Source organism: Protopterus annectens, chromosome 1.part1 (assembly GCF_019279795.1).
Source record: "Protopterus annectens isolate FY-2018-M chromosome 1.part1, PAN1.0, whole genome shotgun sequence".
Taxonomy (NCBI): Eukaryota; Metazoa; Chordata; order Ceratodontiformes; family Protopteridae; genus Protopterus; species Protopterus annectens.
In genome coordinates this window covers 729,101,465-729,127,617 of record NC_056726.1, presented here as the reverse complement: position 1 = coordinate 729,127,617, position 26,153 = coordinate 729,101,465, and positions in this window count along the sequence as shown.

The following is a 26,153-nucleotide window of genomic DNA, read 5'->3' as shown; positions in this document are numbered from 1 at the left end:
GTAAGTCAATAACGCCAGACTTTACAGTACCATACTTCATATTATTCAGAAAATGCATGCTGATGCAAAATCTTAGTAAACTGTCTCTAATTTTAAGAATTTATTCCCCCACTGCTTTTGTCCTTGTCAAGACTTTTTGAGCAAACAAGTTGATAGGTATGCTGCAAATGCAGTATCAGCATGCTATAACTGTAATGAATATAAGAAAACATACAGATTTTGACCTCATAATTTTGGTCTCCTCCTTATAAGATTTGTGGTTTTCTAACAAATCATTGAGAATGAAGCAAGTAAAGCTAGGTGATGGGATGGTTGTGGGTGGGGCCACCAATATGTCAAAAATGTACCCCTGTAATTGCTTAGCCTGACCCTTGCTGCAGTTTTGGGCAACCATGATGAGGTTACTTTTACTGTGGACGTTTCTGTCCAGGACCCCACTGAGCTGCTGACATCTATGAACTGGGAGGTGGCTGGCCAGGAGCTTCTATTGTTTCACATTCTCAACTATCATTCTGGTTAATAGTTTACTTGCTACAGTTTCCAATAATATTTATTTTTATTTATTTATTTATTTATTTATTTATTTATTTATTTATGTTACATTTGTTAACCGGGTTAGTCCAGCTGAGCATTAGCTCATTTTCAGTGGAGACCTGAGGAGAAAAGCTCCGCAATCAGTATTAACATTTTACATAAAGTCAGCAAGAAAATTGCATTGGCAGCTAAAACAATTAGAGAAATAACATTTTACAATAAAATTTTACAGAAAACATTTGGGTACAAATGTTAGAGATCAAACTGCAAAAAGCATTACAGAAAAGCAGTAGAGTACAATGTCAGAATTTTTACAACAAAAACGTAGGTACAATGTCAATGTAGGGAAAACAGTGTTCATTATTTCTAAGTAGTTATATACAGTATAGGTACATATGGAGTAGTAAGGTCATGTAGAGGTCAAGCAATGAGACAGAGCGGTAGATGGATATTAAGACAGACAGTGGAAGAGAAAGGAGGGATGAGAGACAAGCTAGGGTTAGATAGTTTCAGGGAGGATGACTACAATGGCAGGACCATTTATTTATTAGATATTCCCGAGTGGCTAGTTTGAAATGTTTTGTTTGGTTAAGGGACCTAATTCCTAAGGGTAGTTGGTTCCAAGTTGTAGCAGGGTTATAGTTATAAAGTAAACACCCTGATTTGGTTTTGGGTTTATAGATCTGTAAGAAGTCTTAGTCTGAGCTATATAATGTCCTGGTTGGGGAATATTTACTCATAATTGATTGAAAGCTAGGGCAGAAAGATGGTAGATAGAGGATGGAGTGGATAATTAACAGTTGCTGTAGTAGCAGCAAATGAGGGAATTCAAGCTACTGCAACTGTTTAAGAGATAAGCAATGGTGTGATTTGTAGGTTTGGTTTTGCAGCAAATCTAGCACCTTTATTATACATAGTTTCAAGTCTGGTTATGAGTGTGATGTTAAGATTTGTGTATAACAGAGCTATAAAGGAGGTGGGAAGAAGAAATGCATGAGAGAGAGTTATTCTGGCTGAGTTGGTTAAATGTCTTTTGTTTCAGTAAAGGAGTCTGAGTTTCTGGTGAGTCTTTTTGATAGAGGTGGTGATTTGGAGATCAAATTTAAGCTGATCATCTATTATGACTCCTAGCAGTTTAATGCTAGGGTCAGAGGTAATGACAGTGTTATTGCTAGATAGGATGGAAAATGTTGTTTTGAGATTGATCAGGTTTTTGGGAGGAAGAGTAGGATCTTAATTTTCTTAGGGTTGAGAATTAATTTGTTATCACAAAGCCATGTCTCTATGGTGTTGAATGATACTTGGGTAGTAGAGTGGAGGTCAGAAGGATTGTCAGCAATGGTGATGACTGTAGAATCATCAGCATATTGTACAAGTGCGGAGTTGGGACAAGAAGTGTAAAGTAGGTTGGTGAAATTATTGAAGAGCAGTGGCCACAGTATGGATCCTTGGGGGACACCCATTGGGATGCTTGGGGGGAGAAAGCAGAGTGCCATTTAACAGCTTGTTGGCAGTTAGAGAGATAGCTGGAAAACCAGGATATGGTGGGAGGAGAGAATCTTAGGTGAGAGAGTTTGTCTATTAGGAAGGGATGAGAGACAGTGTCAAAGGCTTTGGACAGGTCGAGGAACAGACATGAGATTAGTTTATTATTGTCATGGGCCAGTGATACAGTATTAATGAAGGATATTAGTGCAGTTGTAGTGCTGTGTTTGGGATGAAATCCATGTTATGTGTGTGTTAGAAGGTTCTGTTGGAGAAGGTATTGCATTATCTGCTTGGAAATGCATTTCTCAAGAATCTTGGAAAGGGGAGACAGTATAGCAATTGGTCTGAAGTTTGATATATCAGAACAATTACCTCCTTTATGTATGGGTAATGTGTAGAAAGTTTTCCTTATTGATGGAACATATGATTCAGAGATAGATCGGTTGATCAGGATGGATACTGGATAGGCTAGGGATTCAGCAACTATATGTAGGAAGTAAGAGGGTAGGTTATCAGCTGAGGGGGAGCAGGGTTTGAGTTTAGAGAGTAGAGATTTAATATATTTAGTTGAGACAGATGTAAGAGAGAAAGAGTTAGAAGGAGAATGAGGGGAAGATGAGAAAGTGGGGTTTTTAGTAATTTTAATAATGGGGAGGTCATTAATTATGGTAGTTATTGAATTAATAAAATGATTGTTAAATTCAGTGGCAGTTTCTTCAAAAGTTTTATTTGGGCATGGGTTAGGAGGGGAAGGGTTTCCTGGATGCAGTATATGATTGATTGAGTTCCAGAATTTTTTAGGGTCAGATTTTTTGGGTAGTGAAAGGGTTTGCATAGAAGTTGATCCTGTCTTTGTTGATATTTGTTTTTATTTGATTTCTAAGTTCTTTGCAAGACTATAGGAGAGAAGGGGTCTTTGTTTTGGTCCATAATTTCCATATCTTGTCACGTCTTTTCATCAAGGCTCTAGTATGTTTGGTCAACCAAGGAGTGGTGTTTGCTTTGATTCTGATAGTACGGAGGGGAGCTAGGGAGTTGAGGATGTTTAGAAAGATAGAGATAAAAGAGTGGACAGCCTCATCTAAGGGGAGTGTAGTGAGATGGGACCAGTTAATATTAGATAGCTGGTCTATTAAAGAGTCTGGACTAAAGGATGAGGTTTTGCGGGAGGAGATAAACCAGAAAGGTCTCGTGAAATGGGGAGTGTGTCTATTTACTATGATAGGGCAGTGGTCACTAAGGGAATTTGGTAGAGTCTGAGGGTTGTGATAATTTTGGGGATGAAACACCAAAATGCAGTCCAGGAGGGACTGTAGCAGGTGTGACTTGCTAATATGGGTAGGGGAAGTGATTAGTTGCTCACATCCATGTAGGCTGATACAAGAGGTAGTTTGGGGAGTTTGAATTGTAAGCCAGTCTATGTGTACGTCCCCTATAATGATGGTTTCATTAAGGATGGTCTGTGAGAGGTGGTGTAGGATGTTCTCCAGTATACTAAGATTATCACCAGAGGGGATGTATATGTAGATTACAACACTTATGGTGGTAAAGTTGTTAAGTTTAATATTGGTATGTAGGAGTTCAGCTGTAGAAAAAGTGGGTAGAGGGAGGTTTGGGGTAGTTATTGAGAGGTGGTCACAGAAGAATATGGCTACCCCTCCTCCTCTTTTCTTTTGTCTATCAAGTCTTATGATGTTATAGCCAGGTGGGGTAATTTCACTATCTTTATTATATGGTTTCAGCCAGGTTTCAGTTAGGGTGACTATGTCAGGGGTATAGTTAGCTAACCAGGCATGGAAGTCTTGTACTTTATTTACTACACTCCTGAGGTTGATAGAGCAGAAAGATAGTTGCTTTTTAAGGTGGTGAGGTTAGTAGATGTTTGTACAAGAGGATTATTATTTATGGTAGGTTGGGAGGGGCCTGGGTTAGGATGGATGTCTCCTGATAGAAGTAGTGGTTTGAAGTAGAGTAAGTGTTTAAAAGGGGATATATTCTTTTTCTGCTTTGATTTGGTTGGGAGGGAGGGAGTTAATTTTATTTTAGGAAGGGGAGTGGCATAGTTTGGGTTAGAAAGACTGGTTTGCAGAAGAGTCTCGGGTTTGGTATTTGGATGTAGAGTACTGTTTGTTGGGTAGAAGTAGGGTGGGGGGTAGATGTGTGTGATAGGATGTGAGGAGGTATAAGAAGTAAAGGATAGGTATCAGATATCAGGTATTTTTATTAATTACCAGAAATTCAATTTTCACTCTTAACCACTGCCGTTTCTTTTAGTATATTACTGCATTTATTTATAGCCCTATTTATCATATTGCATATTTAGTTTCCTGTAGATTATTTAAAATGTTTTAGTAGTGTTTTTGTTTTTTGTTACATTATTCTGGAACAGTACTTTTCTATTTTTTGGTACCACAAGACTCTCCAACTTGAGAGATCTCCTGTGTTGTTATGGTGCCGGAGGCTCCTAGGGCTAGCTTCCAGAGGAGCTTTCCACCTTCACACCCAGATGGGGTCTACATGTTGAGGTGTGGACTTTGTAAAGTCTTCTGAAAGGGAAATGGACAAAGGAACATGAATTTCCCTGCCTTATTCTGATACATCTTGGCATGATGATCATGATTTTCCCTCTCAGATGTTGCCTGAGCATGTTATGTAATGCAAGGTCCAGTAGAAATAAACCAGTAATTATACCTGTTTTAATTAATTTGGCCAAACTTGCTTTTTTCACAGAATCTTGGCTGAATGAAAACTTAGGCCCATTCATGCTTTTTGTTTTGTTTTTTTTTTGTTTTTTTCATTTGTCGTGGTTTTAAAGTTATTCATATCTGTATCCGCCATGATGGGATGTTAAGCTAAGCATAATGGGGAGGACGCAGTGTCCATGTATTTTGTCTGAAGCTATCAGGACTTCAAACTGGTAATGCCAATTCCTTTGTATTTATGCAGGAGTAAAAGCAGATTCATCCAGTTATATCATCTGCCAGGTTACCTGGAAGATCTATTGCGAGAGTTCATTGATCTCCTTGTTGGATTTGATCACAAGTCACTGAGATGGTTAGTTTGTGGAGACATTAATGCTTAGGTAGATGATGAGACCTGTGAACTTACTATAGAACTCTTCAAATTAATAGAATCCTTTAGCTTTACTCATAAAGTTTCAACTGCAGCTAATGGGAAATTTCTTCCATTCTGAGTTAAATGTCAGGGATCTGATGTTGGATCCAGTCTCCTGGTCTGACCATTGTCTTATGCACTTCAACCTTGTCCTCCCCTTTCATCAATCACTTGTACACACTATGATCAAGTGCAGAGATCTAAGGAGACACCACTTACGTGAAATAATCATTGTTGACAATCCAGATGAGCTGCTTACTTATTAATTTATGACACATTGAGTCCACTGGATTCAGTTGTCCAGCTGAGTGCATGCCTCCAGCCAGGACATGATTTGACTATGAATTTTGGTCTTTATGCAGGCAGGCAAAAGTTAGAGAAAGGTTGAGACAGAAGCATCTGTTCCAGGGCAAATGTATTGTGGATCATCATTATGCTAATTACAAGGCAGAGATGTCAACTAAAACAGCTACTTTAATTTTGCCCACTTGTTATCAAGGTAAGCCCACTAGAAAAAAGTGCCTTATTTTCAGGGGTGACACAGGATCACTGTCGGGTTAAATGGCTTACTCAGAACCACACTGTAGACAAATGGAGGTGGAAGGAGTCCAACCATGCACCCACTGACAACAGGAAGCATCAAGTTAACAGCTTCAAGCCTTAATCCTCTGCATTAACTGTGCTGCCTTGAATGAAATCTTAGTAGCAATGAATCATCCCACCACAGGATTTGGATGATTCAGCTCTTCAGCTGTTATCACAAATGCAACACCAGACAGGTTTTGGGGCATGGCCTGCTTAGCATGCCACAGAGTTTTTTTTTTTTCTTTTCTGTTATGAAATATGAGGTGTTGACCCTATTCTTTGCTGTTAAGGTTACTAGAATCAGAAGTTCTGTCTCTACTGGGTCTCAAGATGACTACAATCTGATGTCTGAGTTGGATAAATTGGTTTGTGGGTGAGCTGAATCTGAATATGTTGATTGTGACATTCTCATGAAGATGACTTCAGTGATGCATCCAGTCTATTGTGATTTGGATGTTGAGCCTACAAGACTGATTAAGACTTTCTCATGGCAGCTACACCTGAAAAAGGCCTTAGTGGCCTAATTAAAAAAATTCTTGGGTTAAAAGCCTCTGGAGGATTATTAAGCTGCCTCCACTCTTCTCCCCACAGGCAAGGTTATTGAGAAGGTAGGTTATGCATGACTTTTTATCTACTTAACCTATTATGATCTGGTGAATCCTTGTGAGTCAGGCTATACATATTGGCACAGCACAGAGACAGACAAAGGCAACACTCATAAAAGTAGAGATGTGAATGATCTCCTAATGGAAAGAAATCAGAGAAAATATTCATTCCTCATCTTATTCAATCTCTCTGCAGCCTTTGATGCAGTGGATCATAGGATCCTGATTAAGCACCTGAATTCATACTGTGGCATTTCAGGCATGGTCCTAAGCTTGTGTAAATCACATATTTCTAACTGCACACTATGTGTGATATCTGGCTTAAATTCACCAGGCACACAATCTTTGGTACAGGGCTCAGTCTTGGCACCTTTATTATACCCTATGTATATGCTGTCGCTCAAGTAGATCATTGCAAGGAAAAGCATTTTATATCAGTCTTATGGTGAGGAGACTCATCTCTACCTTTTATTTCCCCTCGGTCAAGATACAGATTTTACCACTTTAGAAGATTGCTTGGAGTCTATCCTTGTTTACTGGGCATACATAAATCGACTGAAACTCAACACAGCCAAGACAAAGGTGCTATTAATGCAAGCGACCATCCATCTGTACACTGTTGTTGTCTTTAGTAATTTGTGGAGACAGTCAGTTGGAATTTGTTTGTCAGGTATGAGATATGGGAATAATTCTTGATGACATGCTTAATTTTTGCAATCAGATATTAATTGTTTCTAAAGATATTGCTCAGATTAAACATTATTTATCAAGGACAGGATATCCAATATTGGTAAACACAAATATGCTCTCCCACCTTGGAGAACTGTAATGCCCTGTTCCTTGACCTGTCAGACTGAGACTTGTCATGCCTGCAATGAGAGCAGAATTCTGTAGCATGACTGTGTTTGTTCTGATAACCAGTCATATCACACCAGCTCTGTAAGATCTGGTCTGGCTGTCAGCTATAGCTCAGTGTATCATCAAAATCTTGACACTTACTTTCCATGCTTTGCATAACTTAGTTCATGTTTGTCTAAAGAAGATACTGAGTGCCTGTGTCCCAGTAAGACTAGGCAGGTCATCTTATGCAGGGTTGCTTCCTATTCCAAAGGTGTGCCTTGAAAGTTCTGGCAGATAGTCTTTATCTTACATCACCCCAGTCCACTGGAATAAGTTACTGTCCTGGTTTCAAGCAAGTGAGATAGTGTCCATATTCTGGAGTTCTCTGTGTTGCCATCTTTTTTTGGAGAGTATATTGCAAGCCTGGTAGAAGAATGCAGACTAATTTCATTTTTTGCTGCTCAGGAACTCATATTTTTTTAGTAATAGAGTACTTTTAGATGGTATAATTTCTTAATTTGGTTATCTTGGTATTAGCTTTTTGCTCATATGGCTATTTTAAATTGTTGCTTTATTATCACTTACTGTTCTGATTGTTTTTAATGTAAATAGTAGTGCACATTAAAATGCAAATATTTAACTAAATAAACAGGGCTGTGGTGGTGCAGTGGTTAGCGTTATCACCTCACAGCAAGAAGTTCTCCAGTTCAGTTCTCGGCTGGAGCACCTTTTGTGTGGAGTCTGCATGTCCTCCCTGTGGTTGAGTGACATTTAAAGATATGCAGGTAGGTGCGTGTGTAAATGGGTGTGTCTTCTTTGAAGGTTGGGCATTGGGTTGGCACCGTGGCACCATAAAAATTCGCTGCCAATCATTAGCAAACTAGAGGTCCCCTGTGGTGAACCCTAACCGAGAAAAGCCAAAAGATGTCAGTTTTATTTAAGTAAATAAACAAATAAATACATAAATATCTGGTAAGCATAGCTTGTTCCACTCACTGGCTCAGCTTTGAATACATTTTGTAGGCTCTCACAAATACTTTAAATGGCAGCTGATGCAGTACTTTATTCAATAATGTTTCTGCTACATTTATTTATTTATTTATTTTTTGTCTGTTTACCAGGACAGAGCACTGATCTCTATGGACCTTTTTCAGACTTAGCCTGGAAGTGCCATCTGGTTAAGTGACTTGCTCAGATTCACACAGTTAAGCAATTAAGGCTGAAAGAATCAAACCCCAATCAGCTGGAACACAGGAAACACCTGCTTAACAGGTCTTTAATCCTCGGTGGCATATACCAGGCTAAGATGCATAAAATTGTGAAAGGTTACATATGCAAATTTCTTATAGATACATGCAGCTCATCGTATCCCATATATATTGTAAATGTTATTTTTCTTGTCCCATATCCATAGCAAAGAAGGAAAAAGCCCTTATTTTGATTGACTCAGGTTACCTGAGGTCAATTAGCGGCTGAGGAGCTGGAGAAGCCTGGTGAGAGGGGTAGGCTTGAGCATCTTACATAAACTCACCCATTCCAGGTGGAGGGGAAAGGGATTAGTAAATGCTCAGTTATGCCCCCCACAATTGATCCCTTATGGAGACAGGGACACATGAAGAATGCTGTCTGCAAGGAAACCAGAGGGATGGCTGAGCTGCACGTGGAAGAGTGGATGATATGCTACAGTTTTCATTGCATATCATCCCTCTGGGATATTGTATGCACATGCATGGGTGAGGTTAGACCTTAAGGGGAAAACGTTGCCTCCGTACTTGTGTGACATTGCCCCAGGATATCTCAGTCTCCTCACTGGCACCAAACATGGTTTCAGATAGTCTGGAGGAGGAAGTTGATTCAGTAAGCCAGGCAAACAATAGAAATGGGAGCAGCTGATGGCCTTTATTTAGGTATTTATTTTTTTAGTTTTAATTACTGTTACGAAGGTGAATTTAAATGTGGGATGTGTATTGCCATATGAAAAAGAAAGCTTTTATACATTGAAAATAATGTATTATACTATTAGCTAACTTAATGTAGAGAGCTTTTAGGCTGTTTGCATAATCTGTTGGACAATCAAAACGAAAATATTGTAAGATGGGTGAACTTGTCTATTCTGTCCTTTAGAGAAGAAAGCTATTTCCATGAATATTTACAATTACTAACTGAATGTTATGGATTAATTGTAACTGCCATACATTACAATTGTGAATTAAGAAAAAACATTAACTGAGAATTAGTCACTGACATGCATTCTTTGGGGAGAGCTTAAGTAGTTGCATGTTTACTGATTTAGGTTAATAGGCTAATCGTTTCTTACTAATCTTGAGACCATCAAGAAATGTAGTTACATCACTCAGTACTGATAACAGACTAACAATGTCTCCCAGTAACTAGATTTCCCTACATATCCCAGGTAAAAATTTGTCATTACCCATCAAGTCATGCAGATTAGTTTTAAAGGTGACAAGGGAAGTTCTCTCTTTGATATGTAAGGGTGGCCTGTTCCATAAATTGAGATAGTAATACGTTAGTCTAGGTACCTGCCACATCACTTAGTAACTTTTGTCTGGTACTATAGTTTTAGGTCACTAGAGCAGGTGTTTGTTTTACCACTAGTTCAGTTCACGTGAAGGAGTTTAAAGAGTGCATGATCCCTGATATCATGGAAGGCTAAGCATAAATCAATCTTCAGAAGTCTATTTGAAAATGAGTAAAGTGAAAGGGCTTTTAATCTATCAGAGCAGCAAAGGATAAAAGGGCTTTTAATCTATCAGAGCAGCAAAGGTTACTAAGACCTGGGATTGTTTTGTGAGGAAACATTAAGATTCTTGAGTTGGTTTAGGTGGATAACAATGGTAGCACTGTATTCAATAATGGACTTAGCAAGAGAGGAATAAAGTGTGACTATGTCTTCTTTGGACCTTGAGGAAATACAACAAAGAATAAGTTGTGAATAGCAGGATTTTTCAGCAACCACCGCAGATACAGAGTGGACAACAGAGAGAATGTTATCAACAAATGTACCCAAGTCCACTATGAATGTATCAGATTTAAATGGAAAATTACCTGCATGGTAAGAGGAAGGTACGTGAAATTTACTTAAAGAAACTATATTGCATTTCTTGGCACTGAGGGTCCTACGTCCATGATTAATACTCCATGCATTATATAACAAACTTGTAAGATCAATATTTATACATAACAATTTGTTTTTACTGAGAGTTAGATTGCTACATGCATGGCAGCCAGCTCAGAACTGCATCAGAAATCTACTGGCAGCTTTGAAAGGATTAAGATTTCTCAGACACAACAAAACTGTGGCAGGTGAAAGTGCATAACAGCTTTTAGAGCTGTTGATTGATAAGATTTGCACTTCACTTCTGACATTACAAAATGTGTGACCATTTCTAAGGCTGTCACACACTTTGCAATTGTACACTTTTTTTCTGAATTTGTAATGCACCAGGACAGCTAAAACTCTCCATGTACTACAACAACATAGGATCAGGTCACTAATCATAACAATTTCTTGATGTGTTCTCAAGACAGATTCAAATACTGCTCCTCTCAAACACCACTCTCAAGGTAAATTTCCTGATTCTAATTCTCCAGCACATGTATGGCTTGCTTTTATAAGCAACAGGACTGTAAATCTTTACAATGTTACCTTTATTTACATATCGGGTATGTGTATTTGTGTGATGAGCAACCTGCAACAAATACAGACACAAGTGAGAAACTTAGCTAACTAGTTGAGGGTTATATTATGTGCTCATAAATTCCATAAATGGTTTGGGTGTTGGACAGCATGATGGGGTTAGTGAGTGACATCTCGCCCTTGTGAGACTGGGACTCGGACCTGAGATCCTATCATTTTCTTTGTGGAGTTTCTATGTTGTCCATCTGTTGGCAAGGGGTTTTCTGGGTACTACAATTTCCTTCCAACTGCATATTGATTATTTGCACTGAAGAGCTGTATTATACTGTATCTACCCTGGCCCTTATCTTGTTACACATGCCATGTGTGACAATGGTCAGAAAGAACCAGTTAATACATCTATAAATAAAATAAAAACTACATTTCTAAAAAATAAACTCTGAGACCATGCTACAAATGATAATGCACTGGCTGTGATTCTAAAATACGACTGTGCATCTTTCTGTCACTCCAGTAATCCTTTTTAAGTTCTTGCACAGTCAGTCTGCTTTTATGTTATCCCTCCACTCAAAATCCCTGTTTTGTTTTGAAGTGGTCAGTGCAAGAACTTCCATTTCAGCTTCTTCACTTCTTATTATAAAGCTTTTTTCTTCAATTTCATCTTGACATACAGCTACTAAACCACTGACCATTCTTTAAGTATTAATTTTTTTCCTTCTCTCCCTAGAGTAGAATAGCGTTCCGTGTTTAGGTCTTATTCTGTCTGCAAAGAGGAAGGTAGCATCTTCTTGTCTCTATACAAATTCATCTCTGAAGATTGTAAAGAATTATGTCCATTCAGCATAGTGAACTGTGTAAAGTCATACTACTGAACAGTTACATTTCTTTTAAAATTTGCTTCATTTTGTTTAGCTATGTTTTTATTTAAAGTTTTTAGGCAAAGTTCAAAGGACAAAACCACCACCATAACAGGTACAAGCATGCAAAATCTTAAGGTAATGCTACTCAATGCTAGAAGTCTAAACCTCAAAATGCACTCTCTCGAAGCACTCCTAAAAATGGAGAACATTGATATCTGTGCAGTAACTGAGACCTGGTTCAAGGCTCCAGAAAGCACGCCTGCAATACCAGGCTTCAACTCTTACCACACTTTTCGGCCACCAAACCAGGATCAAAACACTAAAGGTGGAGGACTGTCCATATTCACCAAGGATATTCACACCACCAGGCTAGTTGCCCAACACAATGCATCTGAAATTCTCCAGGTGCAACCAACACTAGGTAAGACTGCAATCCAAATTGTAGCTTGCTACAGATCCCCCACCATGCCCCAAGATTCTCACTACACCTTTCTAAACATACTAGAAAATATTAAGATACAACCAAACACCCTAATACTGGGTGACTTCAACTACCCTGCCATTAACTGGGAAAACTACTCATGTACCAACACCTTTGCCCAACGGTTCTTGGAATTCATAAATTCCAATGCCCTGGATCAACTAATCCATTGCCCCACCAGGGGCTCCAATATCCTAGACCTAGTCATTACCAGCATGGGAAATCGATGCTCCACACCTATGGTCACCCCCTTGTCGGTCAGGTCAGACCATAAGCTAATCACCCTTAACATCCACATCCCACCCCCACCCCTCCAGTAAGGAAACCTCCATAAAAAACTTCTCCAAAGCCAACTTCATGCTACTCAAGTCAGAAGTGATAAACTTCATGACACCCATGCAGACGGGAACTGAAAGTTCAACTGCTGAGTCCTACACTAATGCACTGTATGAGTACATCCACTCATGCATGAATCGTGCCATCCCAAATAGAACCAAGATGCTCTCCTCCAAAAAAATGAATCCAATCTGGTAGTCCCCTGCCATAAACAAACTTTACAACAAAAGGAAGTAACTATTGCAGAAAAGAGGAAAATCCCAGGATGCAAAAAACTCCCTTACCAGCCTCACTAAGAAGCTGAGATCTCTCATAAAATCCTCCAAAGCTAGTTATGAAAATAAAATTGCCAAAGATTCCTAAGACAGCCACGAGGAATTCTATAACTATGTCAAGAATCTAAATGGCAATGCTCAGATCTTCTCTGAGCTACAACAGAATGGCATTAAATATACTGATCCCAAGGATATCATCAATATCCTAGCAGATCGATTCAGTGCCAACTTCACCCCCCTCACACCCCCTAAATGGCCCATCTCAATACTGGACGATTGCCAAATTCCGATAATAATAGCCACACAGGTAAAAAACGCACTCTCCAAAGCTAAGAATACAGCATCCATGGGACCAGATGACATCCCGGGCTGTGTACTACATGAACTACAAAATGAACAGGCACCTCACCTAAGTGTCATGTTTAATCATAGCCTCACCTCAGGCTTTGTGCCCACTGAGTGGTGCACAGCTGCAGTTATCTCACTCCACAAGAGGGGGATCCACCTTGGATCCCGGGAACTGCCGCCCCATCAGTCATATGAGCCTGATCTGCAAGGCCATGGAACATATTTCATGGAACTTATAAACAAAGACATTGGCAGCCTTGAAACACTGGACCCCACCCAGTTTGGGTTCGTGAAGGGCTGATCTTGTCTCCTAAACCTGACTGACTTCTTTGAATCAGTCTCCAGAGCCGTGGACGAGGGTAAGGTGGTCCACACAGCCTATCTGGACCTCGCCAAGGCCTTTGACACCATCCCTCACTCTGGAATCATAGATAAACTTACTAAGCTGGAAATTAATCCCTACGTCACTCGATGGGTTGCCAACTGGCTTACTGACAGAACCCACACTGTAAAAGTAGCTGACTCCAAATCCAGCTCCAGACAAGTGACAAGTGGAGTACCTCAGGGTTCAGTCCTGGGACCACTCTTGTTTGGCATCTACTTTTCTAAAGTACAGGCCAATATTAAGGGACTCTGGCTAACAAAGTTCACAGATGACTGCAAACTGGGAGCCATTACTGAATCTCCAAATGATGTAGATACTCTACAAAAGGGCTTTACAGAAACAGATGTGTGGTGCCAGAGCCATGGGCTCAAGCTCAATGCCAAGAAATGTATAATTATCCCCTTTGGGAAAAAACATGTACCCGTGAATCACCACATATGTGTTAGTACACTAAACACCAAAAGTGTGATAAGAGACTTAGGGATACAGGTGGACAGTGGTCTCACCTTTGATAACCACATAGCCACAACAGTCAGAAAATCCTTCTATGTGGCACACCTCATCACTAAGGGCTTTTCATCCAGAAAAAAGAGGTTATTGTCCCACTGTACTCATCCCTCATCAGACCCATTATAGAATACAACTCCTCATTTGGTATGTACCTCTCAAGACACCTGCAACAACTGGAAAGGCTGCAGAAATACCTCACTAAAAGAATCACAGGCCTAAATCAGATGCCGTATGTTGACCACCTTAAAAAACTCCAGCTATACTCTGTCGCATATTGTCTACTCAGAGGCGATCTCTGCTTAACATACAAGGCCATGTCAAACCCAGAGCTGTTGGATATGCTAGACTTAAAGAAATCCCAATCCCTCAGAGCCACACGCTCTAGGGATCTAAACTTTGTCATTACAATAAACAAAACATGCTGGTGGGATAGGTTACTGACCCAGAGACTACCCAGACTCTGGAATAGACTGCCTATACATGTCAAGCAGAGCGCCTCTTTGGCTCTCTTCAAAAGGAACCTTGACGATTGGATGGGAGAAAGGAAATTCACCCCGGGATCACATCAGTCGCCCTGCTAGACAGGTGTTCAGGAAGTAAATAGTGTGGGAAGAAATAGCCAGGGATTTGCTATGGCTAGGCTTGGATAGGCTCTAGGGCCAATAGCCTAGTACCAACCTATGAACCTATAAGTATTGTAGGGCATGCCCTGCATGCCATACATTAAAAAAACACACACATTTACACCAGATGAGTGGCATAGTTGCACAGGGATATCACTGTCACTGTCAATGCACAGCAAGAGGTCCCCCAGTTCAATTCTCAGGTGGGGTGCCTTCTGTGTAGAGTTTGCATGTCCTCCCTTTCTTCATCTTGGTTTCTCTTGGTTGCTCCGATTTCCTCCTACATTCCAAAGACATGCAGTAGGTAGACTGGACACTCTAAATTGGCCAAAGATGTGAGCGTTCATGTGAGTGTGTAGTATGGAAGAATAACCGTGGCAGGGCTAGCCACCTGATGGTGTAAACCTGGGTTCTAGATAATTATCATTGTTGAAGTGACACCCTGACCCCATGCGATAAAATGGGAAGCATGATTGTGAATGGATTTGCTTCAGACTGTGTCCCTTTACCCTAAACTGGGTGTTACAATGATATTTCTCAGTGATCTACACTTTTGTGTTACTTAGGCCAAGAAATCTATGAAGGATTCATTTGACAAGGCTTGTTCAGTATCTTTCTAAGCTGTTCATTTTTTGTCTACAAACTTTGGATATTGTTGCTTATTAGTCAATATGCCATGTCATGACAGCCCAATAAATATTATAGGCACTTGTACAATACATGAATCTGTAAAGGACCACAACAGTTCTAAAACTGTAGAATGTTAGCACCTTAATATTTTTTCTGCTACCTTCAGGAAATGCAGTTTTCTTACACACTTGCTGTCACACATAGTGATCCTTTAAAGCTCAGAATAAAATGTCTGTATTAGAGGAGGAAGACAGAAGAAAGACCTGTCTAGTGTCTAAAGTCTGAATGGCTCTGTCTGTTTCAGAAATAAGTTTTCTTCTTAATAATGGCATTCTGATTCTGTCGGCCCTGTTCATAACCATAGTATATTTGAACAGACTTTACCTTTATTACTGTATCCAGAGTTCAGCACAATGCTCTGCTTCTCTACACTGTCTCTTGAGAGGTGGCAGTATTATTACGGAGAGAAATTGACTTAGAGTGAGGTAAGGGTCAAATTATATTTTACAAACTAGGAGAAGAAACATGGCAAGATCATAACAGACAAGCCCCAAAAGAGTGAAGACCCAACAAAGGAGTAGATATGTGGGTGATATTAACAGTATAACAGGATGTTTCATATTAACAGCTTGCTAACAGAAGGCATGCATAGAATGAGAAGTAATTTTTCAGTAATTAGGAAATATTTGGATGTGCCAGCATTTTTAGCATATCATCTTTATTAACATTTTCTTGTATTAGTCATATTCCAGATAATAAATATGCAGCATTTTTTCCCTTGTCAAACTGCAGCTGGTGTTCAAAGACTAACTCTTTTAAAAGCAAGGATAATTAGCAACAACAGCTTGGGTTTGTGCAAGCTTTCCTGATGAGATCATACAGAAGCTGTCGTAAAGTTTAGCTGTGCCAAAATACTGTAGAAATTGTTGTTTTATGGAAATGAAGCAAACCACTCAGTCTTATTAAAAAGTCACAGCTTAGACCTTCAAAATTATAATAAAGAGCACTACAAAACTTTGTTGTTATTAAAATAATTTTTTGAACAGTTAACAGTTAATCCTTTAATTATACAACTGGCAAACTGACTATACTGCAAATGCCTCATAGTGTGCATATTACACAAATTTGCATGGTTGTTGCATAATTACTTAACAGTTCTCTGGTTCTCCCACAACTGTTTATTTAAAATAATTTTTGAGGCATGTTAACATGGTTAAGAGAAAGCTGAAGACATACAAGAACAGTTACACTGAACAAAATCTTACCAACTGGTACGCAATAAGAGATGAGGTTCTGGTTAATATTTTGTTTAGTTTCTGGACCTGTTTGTTATGTATCAGACATTAGTGGGTCATTAGGAAAAATAATCCAAAGTAATGCTGGAAAGCTGGTTGCTGCTTGATAACAATAAGTGAGTTGTTTTGGAGGCTACTTATTCAGAAAGGGTGAGTAGACATGCTGCTCGATGGATGATTTGGACAGGGCGAGTCGGCACGCTGCCCTGATGGATGATTTGGACAGGACGAGTCAGTACGCTGCCCTGATGGATGATTTGGACAGGGTGAGTGGGTATGCTGCCCTGATGGATGACTGGACGAAGTTGATGCCTTCAGTTAATCTGTTACTTTTGTATGAGTAAAGTTATAATTTGTTGATGTAATGGTTGTCAAATGTCTTTTGGTATCAGTATGATTTATTGAAAGGGGGCCAGGACAAATAAATACTACTGAATTTGCAGGAATTACATTTTTATTGCTGAAAAGTAAAGAACAAAACAAGACTAAAACTATGCAACAAGTCTAGACTAAACCTAAGTGCATGAGTGATGGTGAAGTTAGAAAACAGTGGGTGCCGGTAGAAAATACAAGGAGAGTAACAAGTGAGAAGGGTCTGCCTCAATTAGTACTTCTGAATATGAGATGGATATTGTAGATTTATAGAAATACATGCTTAGGAACAAGGAATGAGAGACAATGGTAGAAGGGCAGAAGGTACTGGAGAAAGTAAAAAGGGAGGACAGGAGAAAATATGAAGTTGTATTGAATCCAGAACCCAGAAGAAATGGTGAGAATGCAAAGTGAAGCAAGAATTATGAATAATTGGGACTGTCACAGACTCACAGAAGATAGTTTAGTGATGGATTTAAGAGATTGACAGGTGTGATTTTTTTACAGATACAAGTCCAGAGTAGGATATATTTTTAAACAGGTAAAAATAAAAACTATGGCACAGCTTTGTGAGGGTACTCAACATAGCAGAATATCATCAAGGGAAGTGTATTTGGGACTAAATCATAAGATATAATTTCTTCTACTGGTAAGCATGGCTTAAGTAATAGATTTATTATGTAGTTGTTTAGCTGAGTTTACCAAATTAAGCCTTACTGTGATGCCTGTTGGCATGGCAGGTGTGACGTTTTCATAAAGCCAGCACTAGCTATTACCACATTCCATTTATTTATTTTCAGATGAAGAAATGAGGAAACATAATGTGGCTAGTTACACTTTAATAAAAAAATGGCTGTGCAATTTCCTATAACAGTATGGCAGTGTATTGTCACCATACAGATAATAATTTTCATTTTGTGTACATTCAACAAGGGTTATACACTACATAATTCCAAGTAAAGTATCATTAGATCTCTGATCATAACCAGCTTATTATCTTTTCTCAGTATGGATGCCAAAAAAATGCATCTTGAGAGTGAAGCTTGAGAGGTGAATTTTTACATCCATATTGAGAACACATATTAAGTGTTATGATTGGAGACTATTATAATTCTTTGTAATGGCTGGAGCTTTATCTCTTTCACATACTACCAAATACAAAAAAAGAGTAAGTGTAGAAGCACAAAGTGTTCTGGCTTTGATAGCCAGTAAAATACTAAGCCACATCAAACAGAGAGCAGTATACTTGTCAACTTCTTTGTTTAAGAATTCTGAACAAATACAAAAGTAATGAAGGGAACCAAGACTCATCATCCTACCTTGTACATTTTGCATGCATTTTACCAAACTATGTTGAATTCAATGAATATACATATTCAGGGGGAAATTTATTAAAGCCTACATGGACTTATTTTCCATCTAGGTATGATAGCACACTGCTTACATGAAAGTAAGCAGGTTTGCGATCCAGGAAACAGAGCTGAGGGGCGTGCAAGAGAGCACCAACACGGAAGTGTCCGTGGCATGCAAATCACCTCATAAGCAGGTGAATTGCATGCAAATGAGGGTGGGAGAGAGATCCAGGAAGCAGATAATCAATCCTGCAGACCCCATGTTGGTGTCCAAAATGTACATGGAAAAATTCCATGTACAGGATGTTAAAGAGAGAACAGGGGCTGTAAAAGTGCAGTAAGAATGACAGAAATAGCATAGCAGACACAGATATGTGCAAAACTATCCACTGTGTGTCCAATACCTAATGGAAAATAATTTAAAATATTTTTTTTAATAATCAAATTATGTTTGCTCGGCACGCCTCAGTGCACATGCACGCTGTTAAGAAAAAAATGTAAAAAGTGTAAAAATGAAAATAGTGTGTGACAGTAATTCATTATTGGACCCTATGTGGAGTATGTACAATGGTAGACTGCTGTGGTTGCTAAAGAGGCTGGGCCTGGAAGCATGCAGCTTCCAGGTTGTGTGCATGAATCTCTACGCAAATGAGCTGGGGTTACTGAATAGCACAAATGGGTATCCGTGTCCGCAGATCCCTTCCGTGTAGGCAGAGAACCATGTTGGTGTCCACAAAAGTGGTAGCTGACATCAAAGGTGGTGTGTACTCATCCTTTTAAGCTCATTGGAGCACAGCGGTGCTTGATTGTGCAGCATGCCTCTGTGCTGAACAAGGGGGTCTGTACACTGTCTGCTAAACTTTAACCCAATAGCTGAATGACTGCAACTGTAAAACAACCACACACACATGGCAAGAATAGTGTGGACACAATTTATTACTCATAAAAAGCATAAAAATAAAGATATAACCAAATTCCTATTACTACGACTAAGCGCTTTCACCCTCACTTATCAGGCATCATGAGTCATATTTCACATACTAGTTCCCCTATTTATATAAAAAACACATTTACGTAACTTCCTATGATTGAGAACAAATATGTATATGTAAAAAAAGTCTTATTAACATTTTTTTTTCAAACAAACATTATAATATGTAAAAAAACATTATAAAGAAATGTTTTGTATATATCAAAAAACTTCTAGGAAGCTCAAGAATAACAATAAGCTTAAATAGTCTATCATCATGAACATGCATAGAAACAAGTGCTATGTCAATACAAATCCTGTAAACAACATTCATACCAATCCAAACTGATACATTTAATATTCTTTCACCCTTTTGTTTCAATATAGATGAAATAGAAATATTTTTTATTAATACCTGGCTCAGTTTTGGCATTATGTCTTAACTGCCACTTTGTTTCTTTTACTTCCACTTAAAGTTTAGGGTAAGCTCCTCCTTTAATATATACCCTATCTATAATAAAAAATAGGAACCTTTTAAAATTAATGCAAGTAGTGCTATGTACATATAAAGCACTTGTTTTCTTTTTATTTTTAATGTTCCTGGTGTGTTCTGCAATCCTGTCTCTCAGTCTCCTTGTAGTTTTACCCACATAAAACCCTGGACAGGACATGATGCTACATAAACCACCATATTGGTGTTACAATTACACTGACCAGGACATTATAGGATTTTATCAGTTATCCCACTCCTAGGACACTAGATACAACAACAGTACCAAACAGTATCACTCTGCAGGCCGCACATGCTGTCTAACACAAGGCCACTTTGCATACTCCGCAAGTACTGTGCCTGCATTTAGATATGCAACAGACATAACCTGTAGCATGTGCAATAAATACTGTGAGCTGTAGTGTGTAATACTAGACAGGTAGGGGTTCTAATCTTGCATCATCCAATGTGTGTGTGTGTGTGTGTGTGTGTGTGTGTGTGTGTGTGTGTGTGTGTGTGCGTGCGTGCGTGTGTGTGTGTGTGTGTGTGTGTGTGTGTGTGTGTGTGTGTGTGTGAATATATCCTTTTGCAGCATTATGGACATTAATTTTATGGCTCTGTGACTGGCTTCTGGCCTCTAAATTGCCCTCTTGTATAAGGCCTGCTGATGTATTCCACCTTAAGAGCACTAGGTGGCACTCAAATATCAGATAAACTCCATGGTACACGCAATAAGTATTGCGAGCTATAGTGTGTACCAGTAGATAATTAGGGTCTCTAATCTCACATCAGCCAACTGGTTTGTGCATGTAAATATATCCACTTGCGGTCATACAGGCCAGCATACCTCTGTGTAATGGTTATGCATTTTAAGGCCCTGTGACTAGCTGCTGGCCTCTACAATGGCTTCCTTTACAAGGCTTGCTGATGTCATTCACCTTAAGGGTGCTGCCTGACAGGCCAACATCAGATAAACTCTGTGGTGTATGCAATAAGTACTACAAGCTGTAGTGTGTAATAGTAGAAAGAGAGGGGGTTCTAATCACATCATTCAACTTGTATGTGTGTAGAAATATATCCCCTTACCTCACTACAGGCATGCCTATATGGGTTATTTCCGTGCAATGGTTATACATTTTATGGGCATGTGACTAGCTGCTCTAAATTGCCCTCCTCCACATAAGCATAACTGATGTCCACCACCTTCCAGATTTGTACGTTCAGAAAACCTAGGTGACATGTGTCAAGCCTAGCAGAGCTTGTCACAAAGTATGAATGCATGATTACGCTGACTTCCCCATTGTCCTGATACACTGTTATACACATATGCACCTAGGGAGCCATGCGCATATACTGAATTACCTTGCTGACATTATATGTTTGCTATGCCATCATGTCGTTCTGTGCTGCCATATTGCTGCCATGTGTCCATTGTTTAACCCCTCAGACACCTGGAAGAGACACCTACACTGGTCAGTGACACACCTGTCATTCTGTATGTCTACTGTTAGTCTAACTTTATGCAACAAAGATGCACAAAGTTCGATGTGTAGTCATGACACATGCCAGCATACAGTACTTGTAGTGGCCCAGAGCAAGTGCCATGGCAAAACAATATTGCACTACACAAGTACATGTAAAGTAATATAGTCACCCTGTGCATCAGACATATACTTACATTTCCCTGCATCGATGTCACAAATGGCAGGGATGTGGCATAGGTATCATCACATGCACAAGGTGTGGTATGGGGGTGCCAGAGGCCTAGGCTGTGCCAAACAGGTAACAGCATGTGTGTGAGTCAGGAAAGGGTGCAGGTTAGGTGGGCCATGGAGAGGTGCCATGTGTATCTATTGCTGACCTGCATGCGAAAGTGTTAGTGCTAGCCCTACACATGTGTATGTTGGACAGCTGTGGATAGTACATGATAGAGTGGACAGTTCACTGTCTCCAGCCATGAGCACGTGAACTGGGCTTGCCATTAGTAGCACTGGCACCACCATGCCCAAGGTCAGGTGCAGTGCTAGTACCTATTGGTGGCTGCAAAATGTTGGGGCTGTGTCCCCCATGGGATCGCCCAGGACCACGTGCCCATGGCCTTCCACATCTTGATGTGGACAGCACACTTACCTCTGTAGTGCTGTAGGTACTGTCAGTATGGGATCATGACTGTACACAGCCATGTGGACTCCCAACAGATGGTGTTGCTGACCTTTGTCCACATGTCCGATGCCCAACTCCAACCAGATGTTCCAGCACAGACATTGTATGGTCAAAGACAGACACTGTCTTAGCCCACCATCTATCCATGACAGCAGAGAATTGATCCAGGGTGTCCTCAATGTGGTGGAGGCAGTCATGGATGTCAGACTGTGCTGCATCCATAAACCTAAGCATCTGTCTGGTGTTGTGTTCAGAACATGCCCGTGCCTCCATATTGGACTGAAACATGTGGCAAGTGACCCATGATTTGACACCTGCAACAAGTGGTGGATGGACAGAAGTCCTCCTATGAGCACCCCTGTCAATCCACCTGTGTGGGACCTCACCAGCTCTCTGGCTATGGCCAGTGTCTACACTCACTGAAGCCATAGTTTTCACACTGTCATTTTCAATGTTGCCACCCTCTGACTGCCCAATATCTGTGGCCTCTGGTGACTGGGTATGTGTGGGCATACTGACTGTGTGCAGTGACAATGGAGGCAAAAGAGGGATGTTAAACTCTGGGACAGGTTCAGCCACCGACAACACCGCCTGTGCCTCACTACGGCCACCATCATCATCAGCATCCAGTAAGACACTGACATCAGGTTGTGAGGGGGACAGACTCCAACCCCCCATTCACCTGTGAGAAGCAAAACAACAGCAGTACCTTACTACATCCAATATTATGTATGCGAATCCACACAGACTCATACAGATGAGGAGCCACAACTGCATTACATGTCCCACATCTTCACATCTCTGCTCCCATGCACAAAAGACAAACTTACAACAACACAGACAGACAAGTTAAGCCATTTATAATATGCACTTCAGCTACATTCAGTTAAGGTTGCCAGTACAATACACCTTTAAGCTATGCAGTATGACAGTGTATGTGATAGAACTAAAAATAACACCCAGTGCACCTATATTGAGAATGATATGCCAGTAGTAGTATCACTGCCTCAGGTGTGTACCATGAGTTTGGGCCCTTGCCCCCCATTAATTATGGCTTTGTCCTGAGTTCTTGCTATAGGAGGTTGACAGGTATGTTAGGCATAGCTCTCAACCAAACAGGGACAAATGTCAACAGAAACAGGGACTTAGCCAGAGTACATCAGGACATTCAGGGTCAGTTTTCCAATGTTAGAACTAATTATGTGAGACATGGACAGAATGAGAGGAGATAAATTATAGTACATCATTTGATGTTACAGGGGTGTACACCCTTCCTTATTGTCACTGGGTATTAAGTGTAATCCACTAGCTTTCCTACAACAGCTGACCATTGTAGGTGGGATTGACAGGGACAGAACTGAAATATGATTGAAATCAGGGACAGTTGAGAGGCGTGCATGTAGTTGTAGGACAGCAAATTATCAATGACATGTCATCACCATAGATCTAAGACAGGCTTACTGCTCTAATCCCTATTTCCCATACCACCATCCTTCCATTTGCATCTTGTTAAATGGAGAAATCTATTACATACCTGGTGGAGTGCAGTACTCCTTTGTTGAACGTTGCTTCCAGTAATCTTTTGATAATACACTCTCTGTGTGTGTTAAATCTCATACAGACCTGTTCCCTATAACCAGCTGCGTGCCTTTGTAAGGTATTGCTCATTAGAAGATGATTGCCTCTGCACCACTCTGTGGCTCAGAATTGCTAATTGCAGCCAGCACGGCTGTACTGCACTATCATTAACCTATGACATGCCACCACGTTGCAGTATATAAGGCCTTCATGTAAGCCTTGGCCCCTGTCTTCATTTTTGAGATGGACATTACTGAGTGTGGGAGACTACAACATTGCAGAGGGTAGGTATAAACACTGTCCACTGTAGAGATTTATGACATATGTCCACAGTTTTGCCTCATACGTGTGGTCACTGTCCCATACCATTGGGGTCAGCTGGCAGTGCATTGGCAATCACTGTGGGCTGAGGTCAGTAAAGGAAGAGACACACGTGTGTCACACAGGATGCCCATCAGACTCTGCATGCTACTGCAATAGCTGTTATTCTATCAACTTACTATCTTTGTAGGGGTAAACTTTTAAACATGTCCTTATCTGTGGGCCTTTGCACCCCCCATTAAGTATGGCTGTGTCCAGATCACTTGTTCTAGGGGGACGGGAGGTATGGTAGGTCTGTAGCAGCTACCTTTACATAAAGCTGTGTATGCTACAGGCTGCAGCTGCAGCCTACAACACATAGGGGCAGTGTGAACACTTTGGTGGACAGCAAGCTGTACATGTAACTGTTTCAGGTATGTCAGGCATTTCATTATGGCAGAGCCAGGACAAGGGTGTTCTATACAGTGCAATTGGGGCATGTGCTTAAGGTACATCTGTTATGGAACAGTGAGACTAACAGAGTAGTAGTCAACATATAGTTAGGCTATATGGATATGTGGATTGTGTCTCTGCCTGCAGGCCTTTGTCTTGCACAACTGAGTAGCAGTTAATTAAGTAGCAGTAAACTATGGGGAGTAAGATTGTATGACTCAGTCATTATTTGCTGTCTTTGCAATAATGTAATTGAATTGCGACACAACACTGGATTCAAACCCAGGACTGTGTATGGCAAAATGTACTATATACAAGATGTTAACAGACTGAGCTACTGAAACACTGCAAATGTTTGTGTATTTGCAGGATATATCTGCACATATACAGGCTTTGAGAAACATTTCTACATCCATGAGTATGTGCGTGGCATTATATGGTTGTATTTCTGCACCAGGATCCCAGTTGTACATGTACTTTAAGATTGCTGCCTTAGCAGGTGTCTTTCAATAAGTTGCTGATAAAAGGGCACATATACCTGCTATGACTGGCCTCACTTACACCCATTAGCATGTCTCCTTTATTATTTATTATTACACCAGAGTCCAGGGTACACTCCCAGTTTTCACATTAGTTGTTTATTTCAGTTACATGAATAATGTCTGTAAGTGGCAAGCAGTATGGTTTGCTGGAAGCGCCAACTTAGTCTAAAGCCTGTGTAGCATGGTGGGTTAATGCAGTGTGCTATAGCTGAGAGGGACCTGGCTTTGACTCTTGGCAGAGGTGTTTTTCTACATGTGATAGACACATATAGACTTTAAAGCTCATTTAAGCTGAGATAAGTGAAGCAGCGTGTTGCTAAAAAATATAAAGAAAAGAAAAAGAGGGTGATAGGAAAGTGGGGAAATGAGGGCAAGCAGGGGGAATAAAAAGGCAGGTAGGGATGTGCAGGTGTAGGAAAAAAACATAGCTATCCATTTTTTGTACAGCAACAGCTGTGCATTTTGACAGTAGATGAATTTGTATTCTCAAACCCCAGAGAGAGAGGGGTGAGGACAGCATAAATGTGTTGTCAAGCCAATTGGACCAAAATAGTTGTGTCCAGTGGACATGTGCAAAATGGAGAGTTATGTATGGGGCAATATTTTTTTTGTTGGACAAGTGCCCATTTATTTTTTTTAAGGAGAGAGTGGAATGTTGGGGAAGGGACATAGGAACGTGTGGGGAGGTAAGTTGGGTAGGAGAGGATGCAATAGCAGACAGACAAGACAGACAAGACAGCACACAGGAGTTGTGTGTAACACATGGGGGGGTAAGCACCTTGGACGGGGAGGGTATTGTAGAATCACAGTCGAATGTGCCTCCAGACTGTAGCAGTGTGACTGATCTATCCACCCATGGGCAGTTTACACTGCTCCTTCACTGCCTTGTAGCTGGCTGTGCTGGAGCCCCACCAGGTTGGCCAGTGTACCCTCAATCTGGTGCAGGCAACATTCATAGGTCCAATGAATGGGTCTATATTACAATATCAAAACTTTAGTTGATCGAATAACTGTTTTTTAATATCGAAACCTAAAAATCTCGAATGGCTGATTTAACCCAGGGAAACACTTCCCTTGGCCGTTATGTAGATTATGCCCTTTTCTCCAATTTAGAGCAACCTCGAAGTTGGTATATTTAGTTAAGGGGGTGTGGGGGGCACATGAGGGGTGAAGTCCCCCACTTAATTTGGGGTTTAACTTTTTTTTTGTTTTTATGCAGCCAAGGAAAGTGTTTCCCTGGGTTAAATTTGCCGTTCGAGATTTTCAGGTTTTGATATTACAAAAGTTTTGATCTTGTAATATAGACCCCAATGAACGATCCTGCTCACCATGACTGGCAGTTCCTGTTGGGTGACTGCAGCCCCTC